This window comes from Phoxinus phoxinus, assembly GCF_949152265.1.
Source record: "Phoxinus phoxinus genome assembly, chromosome: 12".
Taxonomy (NCBI): domain Eukaryota; kingdom Metazoa; phylum Chordata; class Actinopteri; order Cypriniformes; family Leuciscidae; genus Phoxinus; species Phoxinus phoxinus.
This window is the reverse complement of record NC_136887.1, coordinates 3,834,668-3,849,952: the sequence shown is the minus strand read 5'-3', so window position 1 is coordinate 3,849,952 and position 15,285 is coordinate 3,834,668.

The window sequence follows — 15,285 nt, the reverse complement described above, 5'->3', positions numbered from 1 at the left end:
TGCTGGATGGATGGATGTAGGGTAGATGTTGGATGGACGTAGGGTAGATGCTGGATGGATGGATGTAGGGTAGATGCTGGATGGATGGATGTAGGGTAGATGCTGGATGGATGGATGTAGGGTAGATGCTGGATGGATGGATGTAGGGTAGATGCTGGATGGATGGATGTAGGGTAGATGTTGGATGGATGGATGTAGATGTTGGATGGATGGATGTAGGGTAGATGCTGGATGGATGGATGTAGGGTAGATGCTGGATGGATGGATGTAGGGTAGATGCTGGATGGATGGATGTAGGGTAGATGTTGGATGGATGTAGGGTAGATGCTGGATGGATGGATGTAGGGTAGATGTTGGATGGATGTAGGGTAGATGTTGGATGGATGTAGGGTAGATGTTGGATGGATGTAGGGTAGATGTTGGATGGATGTAGGGTAGATGTTGGATGGATGTAGGGTAGATGTTGGATGGATGTAGGGTAGATGTTGGATGGATGTAGGGTAGATGTTGGATGGATGGATGTAGGGTAGATGCTGGATGGATGGATGTAGGGTAGATGCTGGATGGATGGATGTAGGGTAGATGTTGGATGGATGTAGGGTAGATGTTGGATGGATGTAGGGTAGATGTTGGATGGATGTAGAGTAGATGTTGGATGGATGGATGTTGGATGGATGTAGGGTAGATGTTGGATGGATGGATGTTGGATGGATGTAGGGTAGATGTTGGATGGATGGAGGGTAGATGTTGGATGAATGTAGGGTAGATGTTGGATGGATGGAGGGTAGATGATGGATGGATGTTGGATGTGTGGATGTTGATATTCTTATTTATTTTAATTTACCTGAACACTGAAAGTGTGTGGGGCATATGTTAAATATTTTTCATTTCTTTAAATATCTCTGTATCATGATTTCAAAATTTGAGGCTTCTCTGGAAAGAATAACTTGTGAACAGAGACATTATGGATGCAGTGCAATGAAACATAATTTCAATGCCTATATAAGAGAAACTGTTGGGTTTACATAAGTTCAGGCTGATGTTGTTAAAACATTGAGTGGATGGATGTAGGGTAGATGTTGGATGGATGGATGTAGGGTAGATGCTGGATGGATGGATGGATGTAGGGTAGATGCTGGATGGATGGATGTAGGGTAGATGTTGGATGGACGTAGGGTATATGCTGGATGGATGGATGTAGGGTAGATGCTGGATGGATGGATGTAGGGTAGATGCTGGATGGATGGATGTAGGGTAGATGCTGGATGGATGGATGTAGGGTAGATGCTGGATGGATGGATGTAGGGTAGATGCTGGATGGATGGATGTAGGGTAGATGCTGGATGGATGTAGGGTAGATGTTGGATGGATGGATGTTGGATGGATGTAGGGTAGATGTTGGATGGATGGATGTTGGATGGATGTAGGGTAGATGTTGGATGGATGTTGGATGGATGTAGGGTAGATGTTGGATGGATGGATGTTGGATGGATGTAGGGTAGATGTTGGATGGATGGAGGGTAGATGTTGGATGAATGTAGGGTAGATGTTGGATGGATGGAGGGTAGATGATGGATGGATGTTGGATGTGTGGATGTTGATATTCTTATTTATTTTAATTTACCTGAACACTGAAAGTGTGTGGGGCATATGTTAAATATTTTTCATTTCTTTAAATATCTCTGTATCATGATTTCAAAATTTGAGGCTTCACTGGAAAGAACAACTTGTGAACAGAGACATTATGGATGCAGTGCAATGAAACATAATTTCAATGCCTATATAAGAGAAACTGTTGGGTTTACATAAGTTCAGGCTGATGTTGTTAAAACATTGAGTGGATGGATGTAGGGTAGATGTTGGATGGATGGATGTAGGGTAGATGCTGGATGGATGGATGGATGTAGGGTAGATGCTGGATGGATGGATGTAGGGTAGATGTTGGATGGACGTAGGGTAGATGCTGGATGGATGGATGTAGGGTAGATGCTGGATGGATGGATGTAGGGTAGATGCTGGATGGATGGATGTAGGGTAGATGCTGGATGGATGGATGGATGTAGGGTAGATGCTGGATGGATGGATGTAGGGTAGATGCTGGATGGATGGATGTAGGGTAGATGTTGGATGGATGGATGTAGGGTAGATGCTGGATGGATGGATGTAGGGTAGATGTTGGATGGATGTAGGGTAGATGTTGGATGGATGTAGGGTAGATGTTGGATGGATGGATGTTGGATGGATGTAGGGTAGATGTTGGATGGATGGATGTTGGATGGATGTAGGGTAGATGTTGGATGGATGGAGGGTAGATGTTGGATGAATGTAGGGTAGATGTTGGATGGATGGAGGGTAGATGATGGATGGATGTTGGATGTGTGGATGTTGATATTCTTATTTATTTTAATTTACCTGAACACTGAAAGTGTGTGGGGCATATGTTAAATATTTTTCATTTCTTTAAATATCTCTGTATCATGATTTCAAAATTTGAGGCTTCACTGGAAAGAACAACTTGTGAACAGAGACATTATGGATGCAGTGCAATGAAACATAATTTCAATGCCTATATAAGAGAAACTGTTGGGTTTACATAAGTTCAGGCTGATGTTGTTAAAACATTGAGTGCAGATTGTACAGACCTCTAGACATTACATTAATAATTTGTTTTAATCATTTCATAAAAAGTTTGACTGACAACTGTGTGGCATAAACTGTGTCATTACAATAAAATTGGTAATTACAGTTTTGTCATAAAACTGTCTTTGAAACCGTATGTCTTGTAATCTGTAAAGGCAGATGGAAAGTTTCACATATATACATAATTACTCATTACAAAAATAACTATTTTAGTCCAAAATATGGAAACTGGGAGTAATAATAAAGGCTGGTGTCAGCAGCTGCAGATAGTGACCTTGGGCCCCATTAACATATAAAAACTTGGTATGTATGTGTGTATGTGGGCGGACCCCACAAGTCGGCAATCCTAGAAACAGTCCCCACAAGGGGCCAAATACCTTTTTTGACAAAACTTTAGAAATTTGTCAAATTGAAGTGATATTAATGATTGAGATTTTTTTTTAGATCTAATGTTGTTTTTTACAGCAGTGTAGGACCACTGGAAAGGGTGGATCCCACAACGCATAAAAAAACTGGTGGGCCCCATGAGAGGGTCTGCGCAAGAATGTGTGTGTGTGTGTGTGTGTGTGTGTGACAGAGCTGGTAATAAAACAAGAATCAACATCAGCTTGTCTTTAGGAGATGAAGAACTGAGGGATTGAAGTGTTGTAAAGTGACGTGGAGATGATGGTGTGTATTACTCAGCAGGAGAGTGAGTGTGTTATTGAACAGATGAACTGTCGTGTGTGTGTGTCTAACAGAGTTCACTGTAAAGCGTGCTCTACTGTAAAGATCGGGTCATTATGGTTGTTGTGCTGGAGTTTATTCTCAAGGAAGTGTGTGTGTGTGCGTGCGTGCGTGCGTGCGTGTGTGTGACAGAGCTCATAATAAAACAAGAATCAACATCAGATTGTGTGTGTGTGTGTGTGTGAGACAGAGCTGGTAATAAAACAAGAATCAACATCAGATTGTGTGTGTGCGTGTGCGCGTGTGTGTGTGTGTGTGTGTGAGACAGAGCTCATAATAAAACAAGAATCAACATCAGATTGTGTGTGTGTGTGTGTGTGTGTGTGTGTGTGTGTGTGTGTGTGTGTGTGTGTGTGTGTGTGTAAGACAGAGCTCATAATAAAACAAGAATCAACATCAGATTGTGTGTGTGCGTGTGTGCGTGTGTGTGTGTGAGACAGAACTCATAATAAAACAAGAATCAACATCAGATTGTGTGTGTGTGTGTGTGTGTGTGTGTGTGTGTGTGTGTGTGTGTGTGTGTGTGTGTGTGTGTGTGTGTGTGTGTGCGTGCGTGCGTGCGTGTGTGTGTGTGTGTGTGTGACAGAGCTCATAATAAAACAAGAATCAACATCAGATTGTGTGTGTGTGTGTGTGTGTGACAGAGCTGGTAATAAAACAAGAATCAACATCAGATTGTGTGTGTGTGTGTGTGTGTGTGTGTGTGTGTGTGTGTGTGTGTGTGTGTGTGTGTGTGTGTGTGTGTGTGTGTGTGTGTGTGTGTGTGTGTGACAGAGCTGGTAATAAAACAAGAATCAACATCAGCTTGTCTTTAGGAGATGAAGAACTGAGGGATTGAAGTGTTGTAAAGTGACGTGGAGATGATGGTGTGTATTACTCAGCAGGAGAGTGAGTGTGTTATTGAACAGATGAACTGTCGTGTGTGTGTGTGTCTAACAGAGTTCACTGTAAAGCGTGCTCTACTGTAAAGATCGGGTCATTATGGTTGTTGTGCTGGAGTTTATTCTCAAGGAAGTGTCGTGTTTATTAATGTGTAAAACTACAGTAACGTCTTCAGCTCGTCGGCTCGAGATCTTTACGTCTGAACTGCTTATTTCTCTCAAGACTAGCAGTGAATGTGTTATGAGCAGGAGGATAATAATCTCTCTCTCTTTAGTTATGATAATAATCATATTCATCCGCACAGTCACACAGAGCCGGAGCACAACCGAACAGTGTTCTTCCACAGAAGGTGTGCAGGTGTTTTTAAGCACTAGTGTACCTTTAAATGATCTTTTGTTGTTCTCTGTATGTCTAGTGTATTACATTAATTTTATGTCTGATTTATAATCTAAGAAAGCTTTTGGTTGCTTCTGTAAAAATGTATTGATTGATATTACTAAAGGGTTCTGTAGAGGAATTGTTTCTATAATGTATTTTTTTCTATGTCACTACAAACATTCAGTTTCTCATTGTAAGGAAAGCACATAATAATAATGGTGCATAACCATCAGAACTGGGGCCAGTTTTATTGACAATAATATTAAACTCATATTCAATCATAAATTGGTGTCAAGCATTGGCAGATTTTTCCATCTTACATTTAGTAGAAAACTTACAGTGATGATTTATGGATGGTAATATATGCTCAATTACATGAGTACTTGTATTTATGTAAAGAGTTGTACATCATTTCTCCCATCATCACGATTGGCATTGACTTCAACATGACTCTGGAGTATAATGTCCCCTGATGAACAAACAGCCGTGATACTCGTCAGATTAATCAATCTCAGCATCTGCACATTTAATTGTATTTAAAAGGGAATTGATTGAAATTTCAGTCATTTTGACAGTATTCTTGCTTTTCTATCCGGCTTTTTTTACAGTCCGAGAGTGAGATTCCGATCAGAAAGGACCTACTATCTCAGGCGAGCGGGTCGATCTTACACCCCCGCCCAGAGTTATGGAGACTGCCTCTGAGGGGGCTCAGCTCCTAGATTCCGGTCTGAGGACTGAGGTCGTTGAGACCATTCTCCGATCCAGAGCTCCCGCTACAAGGAAGTTATATGCCGCGAGGTGGAAACTTTTCACCTCCTGGTGTGGAGAACGCCAACTGGACCCAGTTAGCTGCCCGGTTGGTACAGTGCTGGAGTTCCTGCAGGACCGTCTCTCCACGGGGTTATCCCACTCCACACTGAAGGTGTATGTTGTGAATTCCCTGCTGTGAGGAGGTCACGTCACAGCAAGCAGCTTCATGCAGAGACTGAGGGACTGTTTGCGCATGTGCAGTGTGTTCGGGAAAACTTATTATTGAGGAAAGATTATTTATTGAGGTCGTTATTATTTTGATGTTAATGTGTCAAACTACAGATCGGTAGTCTGTACACTGACCTCTAGTGGCGATTTGCAGTATTACACACTGTTTATATCTGTTGTAATGCATGCTATTTTATCATTATTTACCATTGATGCCACTGAACTTTAATTAGTATTAATATTGGTTTACTGTTGTTATTTCTGCAGGCATCACAAACCACACACATACACATATTACAGTGCCCTGTAGAGTTGTAAGAGACCAATAAATTCATCTAAAGGAAAGAAGTTTCTGCGTCTTCTCTGACCGGAGGATTAGGCCAGTATACATACAGCCAGCATTTCATCACCGCAGCTGTTCCGTTACAGTATACGTGGCGGCCCTGGCTGCTTACCTCGCCCCTTCGAGTGAGGTTTCTCTTGGGAGACACCCACTTATATCTCGCTCCCTTCGTGGCACGCTGAGGCTGAGGCCAGCAGTACGCACGAGGGTACCATCAGGGGACTTGGCCTTCGTCTTAGAGGGTCTCTCCCTAGCTCCTTTCGAGCCCCTTGAAGAGGTTTCCGAGAAGTTCCTTACTCTCAAAATTATTTTTCTGCTTGCTATTTCGTCTCTCAAGAGGATTGGAGACATTCAAGCACTCTCGGTTGCTCCCTCGAATTCTCACCTGGCATGGCTAAGGCTTTTCTCTATCCGATACATATGTAACCCGGGACGTTTCCTATTCTTCGCGGAATAAGACAGGGTTTATTTTTATTGGTTGTAGAAACATTATCCATTGATATTTTGCGCAATGATAACTTTGTTGGTCTTAGTGTCTTTAACAGAGAGATTCGAATATCACAATTAGCAGATGATACCACTTTATTCTTAAAAGATAAAGAGCAAGTTTCTCCAGTCTAAACTACAAGTAATGCTTTCTCTATTGCTTCTGGACTCAAGCTTAATTTATCCAAGTGTGAAATTATTTGCTTATTTGACAATGTAGAAACTGAAATTGAAAATATACCAATTAAAAATGAAGTGAAATATTTGGGGATTCAGATAACGAAAAATGTAATTAGTAGACAGCTTATGAATTTCGCTCCATGACTATTAAAAACAAAATATATTTTTAATAGTTGGCTACAAAGAGATCTGTCAATTTTAGGTAGAGTCTTTTTATCCAAAGCAGATTATCCAGATTATCCAGATTATCCCTTCCCTGTCTTTAGCTGTAGATAATCACACCTCCAAAAATATGGATAAGATTTTTCTTGATTTTATTTGGAATAATAAATCTCACAAATTGAAGAAATATATTTTAGCAAACAAAAGGAGTGAGGGGAGTCTTGAAGTCCTGAACTTTGATGATACTAACAACACATTCAAAATTAATTGGTTGAAGAGATGCTTGCTTGGGTCAGATTCTGTGTGTTTTTTTTATCCCTAATAATATATTTAAAAGGGTAGGTGGCCTTTCTTTTTTGATGAAATGTAATTATTCCACTGGTAAATTACCCATTACATTGGCTAGATTTCATCAACAGGCTTTGTTAGCCTGGAAATTGATTTACAACCACAACTTCCCCCCCCCCCCCCCCCCCCCCCCTATTCCATTTTTTTATGGAATAATTCCGATATTAAAATTAGAAATAGATCATTCTTTTTTGATAAGTGGTTTGATAAAAACATTTTTTTATTGCTGATTTATTCAACTGTTATCTTATGAGAGTTTTATGAATATATACCAATATCCTATCCCGTTTAAAGAATTTAACTCTGTTATAAAGGCTATTCCAGGTGGTTTAATATGTCTGATGAAGGCTTTCCTTACCCATGAGTCATGTTCTGAACAACTACCCTTGTTATGGTTGGGAGGTGTTTCGCTTTTAAGTAAAGAGTGTAATAATAAATATATTCATCAACTCTCTCAATCAAAAAACGCTCTTACTCCAAAGGGAAAGCATTTTTGGCGTTCTATAATAGATGTCATTCAATGGAGGAAAACATGGTTACTGCCATTTAAATATTGCATATAAAATGAGAGAAGTGCATTTTAAAATGTTGCATAATATATACCCTTGTAATGCACTTTTGTGCAGATACTGTGATGTAGATGATATATGCACCTTCTGTAAGGTTGAAAATGAAGACATATGTCATTTGTTTTTCTCTTGTAATGTTTCATAAAAATGCTGGGTTGTTTCAACCCAATTTTGGGTAAAATATGGACAAACCCAAACGTTGGGTTAAAAATCTAATGTAAAAATTTAACCCAACTGCTGGGTTTGTCCATATTTGACCCAAAATTGGGTTGAAACAACCCAGCATTTTTTAGAGTGTAGTTTCATCAATTTTGTGGAATTATTTGAGCTCTTATTGTTTTTCTAAAGTTAATATGAATGGTAATGCATTAAGGATGTCATTTGTCTTTTTGAAAACCCAAACAAATCTTTAGAAACTACTGTTAACTTCCTTATCCTGTGGCAAAGTTTTACTTTCACAAACAAAGATGTCTTAAGAAAATGCCTACTTTTATAGATTTCTTATGTGAAGTAAAATATTTAATCAAATCACTAAGAATAATTGATAACAGATAATGTACTTATTTTTTGAAGAAATATGATGAAATCTTTCATGTACCATGATTTATAAATATATATATATATTATTTTTTTCTTTCTTTGTTTCGTTCTTTCTATTATTGTCCTATGATTGTGCAAGATACAAATTTACTTGTGTTAATAAGGTTCTGACTTTATCTTGTGTTTGTGTTATTATAAGTTATTATTTAGTTTACTGTGGTGTCACTTTCCACTTTATAAGTGCTCAGCAACAGTTAGACCAATCAGCATTCCCTTTTTTCTCCACCAATCAGACAGTCTCCATTATCGCGCAACCCCGAACTATACTTAGTATGCATGTAACTGTAATCGGAGACACTCGCTTTATTCCCGATCTGGTATATCTGAGGGAAAATATCTTTATCTCTTCATTTTTGCTTCATGCGTCCATGAGAATGTGAGTCTATGTAAATATTGTTGTCTATTTCTTGCTTAGATTAATACAGTATGCTCAAATCCTTACACTTTATTTTGCCTATCGATGTGTGCATTTCTGGAACTAAATAATAGACCATATTTAGGTTAAATGATAGTTTTACACCTTCATATATCTTTGAAAGTGTTTAGAGCAATTTCATCGTGTTTTGTAGTGTTCAGAGCGATTTCACTGTGTTTGGTTGTGCGCCTCGTAGGTTTTAACTCTGATCGCGCGACACCAGCACGCGCGCTCTGCATGTCAGACGTGGCGCGCGACTTAACCCTTTCTTAGCCAAATGTTATAGAACTAAATATTGGTGGATTTTTTTCAGCCAAACAGGCAGTTTAATCATTATGTCTGTACAATTCAACGCAGTATTATATGTACCAGTTAGTTCATATTTTGCACTTTTGATATATTGTTTATTGTTACAATTGTGTATGAATGTTATTCATGAACCCATTTTTGTCTGTTCTGTTTAGAAACCATGAACAAACTCACATCATTGTCAAACTGTTTCATTAAAAGAGTGGCATAAGAGTGTAGATATCCGTCATCATTATTGTTCTAACCGGACAACCTGGGGAGATTGAAGATTTAGTATCAACCCTAATTATAGTCTTTCACAAAGGTCACAAGTTTGGGTCTCCTTCCTGACACCTTTTTTTATATGGTCCTTCGAGCCGGATCTTCAGTTTCCTCAGAAAATGGATCACACTCGTCCACGCCGTGATGTCCGTCGGCCTCGCTACCTCGATGACTTCTTGGTGAATCTCCCGCCACATCGCACGTCTCCTTTCACACTCCATGACCACTCCAACGAGGGAGCAGCTTTCCAACATCCTGCCCCAGTCATCACTCCAAATACAGTTAGGTCTGCGCATCAGAACCTCAGCTCTGAAGCAGTCATGTCAGCTTTACAGGAGATGAAAGAGGAAAACAACCAGCTCAGGCGAGATATGCAAAGCCTCTTCAATTCTCTCTCCCTGAGATCAGTGCCTCAGCCTCAACACCTCGATCCAAGGCATTCTGCTCAGTTTGAGGATAGCGCCACCTCATATATGCCTTATAAACGTCCTGAGAGAACATCCACTCCTAATTGCAATCTTCAAGCAATAGTTGATGATCTTCCGCCCTGGCCTGACGCTGTACCTATTCCTCCCTGGAACGAGCCTCTACCTCCTCCACCTCCCGCTGACGTGCCGCTAATCCCTCCGCCGCCTCCGCTGTCATACTTTCCTTCATATGAGGCAGGGAATCAGTCCACTCCAGCGTATGTAGAGCCATATACTCTCCCTCACAATAAATACTCTGTGGAGGCAACATACAGAGGGCCAAAGCCGGACATTCCATGTTTCACACATGATGATCCACGTCAATTTGCCCGTCTCAAAATAGCACTTGACAACCTATTGCCCAGAGATGCAACTGAGCGGTTTCAATACCAAATACTAGTTGATCACCTCAAGTTTGAAGACGCGCTCCTCATTGCAGACTCCTATAGTAATAGTCCAACTCCCTACTCGAAGACAATGGCCTCACTGACCGAAATGTATGGGCAACCTCACAAACTAGCCCTGCAGCGTATCAATGAAGTCCTGGCCGAGCCTCCGATAAGAAGTGGAGACAGTCGAAGTTTTCGCCTCTTCGGTCTCAAAGTCAGAGCTCTGGTCGGTATGTTAGATCAATTGGGCAAGGAAGGCAAGGCTGAGCTGGATTGCGGGTCACACACATCACAACTTTTATCTAAGTTGCCTCATGAACTTAGAGCACAATTCAAACGTTACATTGACCCCATTCGCAATCCGATACCTACCTTGGTGCACTTCTCTAATTGGCTTGAATACGAGGTCCGTGTTCAGGATGAGGACTATCAACCTTATCATTCACGATCTCCACGAGACGAACCACAGAAGGGCTTCAAGTCCAAATTGCAGAAGTCCAGTGCACGCCCTACCACAGTTTTGCTCGGCTCTGATCCTTCTTCTAAGTCACCTGAGTTTTCATCACAGGTTCGACCACACATCAGCTCTAAACTTGAGAAACCTAAGAAGTATTGCTCCTTTTGTGATGACATTCAACATTACTTCAAACAGTGTCCAGAGTTTAAGAAGTTTTCCACTGATCAGAGAGCGTCATGGATCAAAACTGGCAAGCGCTGCTGGAGATGTGGCAGAAATCACCTTGCTGCTCAATGTTATCTCAAAGCTAAGTGTCAGCAGTGTAATCAGACACACCTTGATATATTGCATGAGGTCAACACTCCCGCAACCAAATCATCCCATACAACCACAGAGACTGGACAACCAGCTACCTACTACCTAGATCCAGACCTCAGGAGTAGTTGTGTATTGCTGAAGATGGTCAAAGTTATTCTGCACAATGGCAAACACAGACTAGAGACTTATGCCATCCTCGATGATGGCTCTGAACGCACCATCTTGCTTCACAGTGCTGCTCAAGATGTGAAGATTGTTTCAGGAAAGTCAGTGTCATTCTCCATATCCTCATCTGCCCATCATCAGAAACAATTTCGCATCCATGGAGCCTTCACTGCGGCAGAGCTTGGCCTTTCCAAGCATTCTCATCCAGTTGAGGCCCTACAGAAAACGTATCGTCATCTCAGAGGCCTTCCACTACCTTCATTCAGCCAAGCGCAGCCACTTCTCCTCATTGGATCAGACTATCCTCATCTTCTCTCTCCAGTTGAGCCTGTGCACTTAGGTCCACCAGGGGGTCCTGCGGCATTGAAAACTCGTCTCGGCTGGACTCTGCAAGGTCCTGCCAAAGTCCTGCTCCACCAGACCTCCACCCCCCAGTGTCTGCTTATTAACACTCCCACTTCATCTACTGACCTTCTCAATCACGTGTCCAGATTATGGGAGATGGACATTCTTCCTTATCGTAACGAAAAGCTCATCACCAGGTCAAAACAGGATAAGGCGGCCATCACACTGCTGGAGAAGAAGACAGTCAGAGTTAACATTGACAACGTGCAGAGATACGCCACCCCACTGCTCTGGAAGGAAGGTCTTCCTCCTCTCAATGCCCCAAAGGAAGCTGTCCTGAGTCACCTACGAGGCACAGAGAGCCGTCTCGCCAAAGATCCAGTCAAGGCTGCATCATACTGCCAAGAAATCAATAAACTGGTGGATTCGGGTTATATCAAGAAGCTCACATCAGCTAAAGACCATAACAGGCAATCATGGTATATCCCACATCACATGGTCCATCATAATGGCAAAGACCGCATCGTCTTCAACTGCTCATTCACCTTCCAAAACACCAGCCTGAACGAACATCTACTTCATCCTATGGATCAGTTGCCTACCTGCGGACTGTTAGCGCCAACGATGATGTCCAGGTAGTGTTCCTAGCGGCCCGTTCCCGTGTTGCTCCAGTCCGCCAGCAGTCCATCCCGAGGCTGGAACTCTGCGCTGCCCACCTTGGAGCCCAGCTTGGTGCAGTCCTGAAACGAGAGCTCACAGTCTCCATCTCCTCTGTCACCTACTGGACCGACTCCACCACCGTGTTGGCATGGTTGCTGTCTCCTTCCTGCCGCTACAAGGTGTTCGTCGGTACCAGAGTTGCGGATATTCAGGAATTAACTGAGAGCAGCTCATGGCGCTATGTCCCATCCAGTGAGAATCCTGCTGATGATATAACTCGTGGACTGACCCTCTCACAGATACAGAGTCCCAGCCGCTGGAGATCTGGACCTGCCTTCCTTCTCGAAAGTGAGTCAACCTGGTCCTCCTATCCAGACATTACATGTCCTGAGGATTCAGCAGAGCTACGCAAAACCAAGTTTTGTGGCGTCATCTCAACTTCCCTTCATCCATTTTTTCCTGACACTAGCCAGTTCAAAAGCTTCCATGAGCTACTGGAAGCCACAGTTCGAGCATCTCACGGGGCGGCCACAGACTCTAAACCCACAGCTGAGTCTTTCAGACAAGCTGAACTCTCTCTTTTCAGACAAGTGCAACGTGACTGTTTTCCAGAGGAGTTTGCTCTCATTTCCTCCCAAAAGCCCATTCCATCCAGCAGTAGGCTTATCACTTTGGCCCCGGAATATGATCCAGAGACTCAGTTAATCCGTGTTGGGGGCCGACTAAGACACTGTGAATTCCTCAGCTCAGACACTTTGCATCCCTTTGTCTTAGACCCTCATCATCCCATCACAAAGTTGATCATTGCTGATTACGACAGCAAGCTTGCACATCCAGGCCCTGAGAGAGTCTTCGCTGAGCTACGCAGAAGGTTCTGGATCTTGCGAGGCAGAGAGGCTGTCCGCAAGCAACAACACCAGTGTCCAGAGTGCCGGAAATGGCGCAGCCAACCCATTATTCCCAAAATGGCCGACCTCCCACCTTCCAGTTTAAGGTTACACCATCCAGCCTTTTACTCAACTGGCATGGACTGTTTTGGTCCTTTCCTCATTAAAATAGGGAGGCGCAATGAGAAGCGATGGGGCATAATATTCAAATGCCTCACCACACATGCAGTGTACCTAGATCTGCTGTCCAGCATGGACACTGATTCTTTCCTCATGAGTCTACGCCGTTTCATCTCAAGACGGGGAAAGCCTCACGAATTGTTGTCCGATCAAGGTACAAACTTTAAAGGTGGCAGCTCAGAACTTCAAGAGGCCTTCAACTCCCTTGCCCCCACTCTGCAGTCACAACTCGCTAGCCAGCAAATCCATTTTCGCTTCAACCCACCTAGTGCACCTCATTTTGGGGGTTCCTGGGAGAGAGAAATCCGCACCATCAAGTCAGCACTGCATGCCATACTGGGATCACAAACGGTCACAGAGGAGGTCCTCAGAACGATCCTTACAGAAGTGGAGAGCATTATCAACTCCAAACCGCTGGGTTACACCTCTTCTGATGTGGCAGACCCTGATCCAATCACTCCAAATGTGTTGTTGATGGGGCGGCTGGACCCATCTACTCCGCAGGTCGTTTACTCAAGCACAGAGCTCCTCAGTCGCCGCAGATGGCGACACTGCCAGGTCTTAGCGGACCAGTTTTGGATCCATTTTATCAGGAATTACTTACCATCTCTCCAGAGTCGCTCCAAATGGCAACAAGACCGAGAAAACATCTGTATTGATGACATTGTTCTTATTGTTGACCAGCAGCTTCCGCGTGCCTTGTGGCTTGTTGGCAAAGTCACAGACGTTTTCCCTGGATCCGATGGAAGGATTCGTATTGCTCAGATCCAGATCAAAGACAAATCCTACACCAGACCTGTCGCCAAACTCATCAAGCTGCCTGCACTTCCTCGAGACATTCCTGACTGACTTGTGTTCAACTTTGCTGCCCAAAGTTGGGGGCGGCTGTTAATAAGGTTCTGACTTTATCTTGTGTTTGTGTTATTATAAGTTATTATTTAGTTTACTGTGGTGTCACTTTCCACTTTATAAGTGCTCAGCAACAGTTAGACCAATCAGCATTCCCTTTTTTCTCCACCAATCAGACAGTCTCCATTATCGCGCAACCCCGAACTATACTTAGTATGCATGTAACTGTAATCGGAGACACTCGCTTTATTCCCGATCTGGTATATCTGAGGGAAAATATCTTTATCTCTTCATTTTTGCTTCATGCGTCCATGAGAATGTGAGTCTATGTAAATATTGTTGTCTATTTCTTGCTTAGATTAATACAGTATGCTCAAATCCTTACACTTTATTTTGCCTATCGATGTGTGCATTTCTGGAACTAAATAATAGACCATATTTAGGTTAAATGATAGTTTTACACCTTCATATATCTTTGAAAGTGTTTAGAGCAATTTCATCGTGTTTTGTAGTGCTCAGAGCGATTTCACTGTGTTTGGTTGTGCGCCTCGTAGGTTTTAACTCTGATCGCGCGACACCAGCACGCGCGCTCTGCATGTCAGACGTGGCGCGCGACTTAACCCTTTCTTAGCCAAATGTTATAGAACTAAATATTGGTGGATTTTTTTCAGCCAAACAGGCAGTTTAATCATTATGTCTGTACAATTCAACGCAGTATTATATGTACCAGTTAGTTCATATTTTGCACTTTTGATATATTGTTTATTGTTACAATTGTGTATGAATGTTATTCATGAACCCATTTTTGTCTGTTCTGTTTAGAAACCATGAACAAACTCACATCATTGTCAAACTGTTTCATTAAAAGAGTGGCATAAGAGTGTAGATATCCGTCATCATTATTGTTCTAACCGGACAACCTGGGGAGATTGAAGATTTAGTATCAACCCTAATTATAGTCTTTCACAAAGGTCACAAGTTTGGGTCTCCTTCCTGACACCTTTTTTATAACTTGTATAAGATACACAATTTTAGATATGTTCTGATTTCTAAGAGATGCGTGTTTCCACTATTGTAAAGAAAATTCTTGAAAAAATAAAAATAATATATATATATATATATATATATATATATATATATATATATATATATATATAATAATAATTAACAGCAGATGGAGATTATGCTCGGTAATCTACTGCTTTTCCTGCAGATCCTTGATATCAATGTTGAATTTACTGTCGAATTTGAACCACTGAATTTGTGGAAGTGAAATAAAATGAACCGAAAA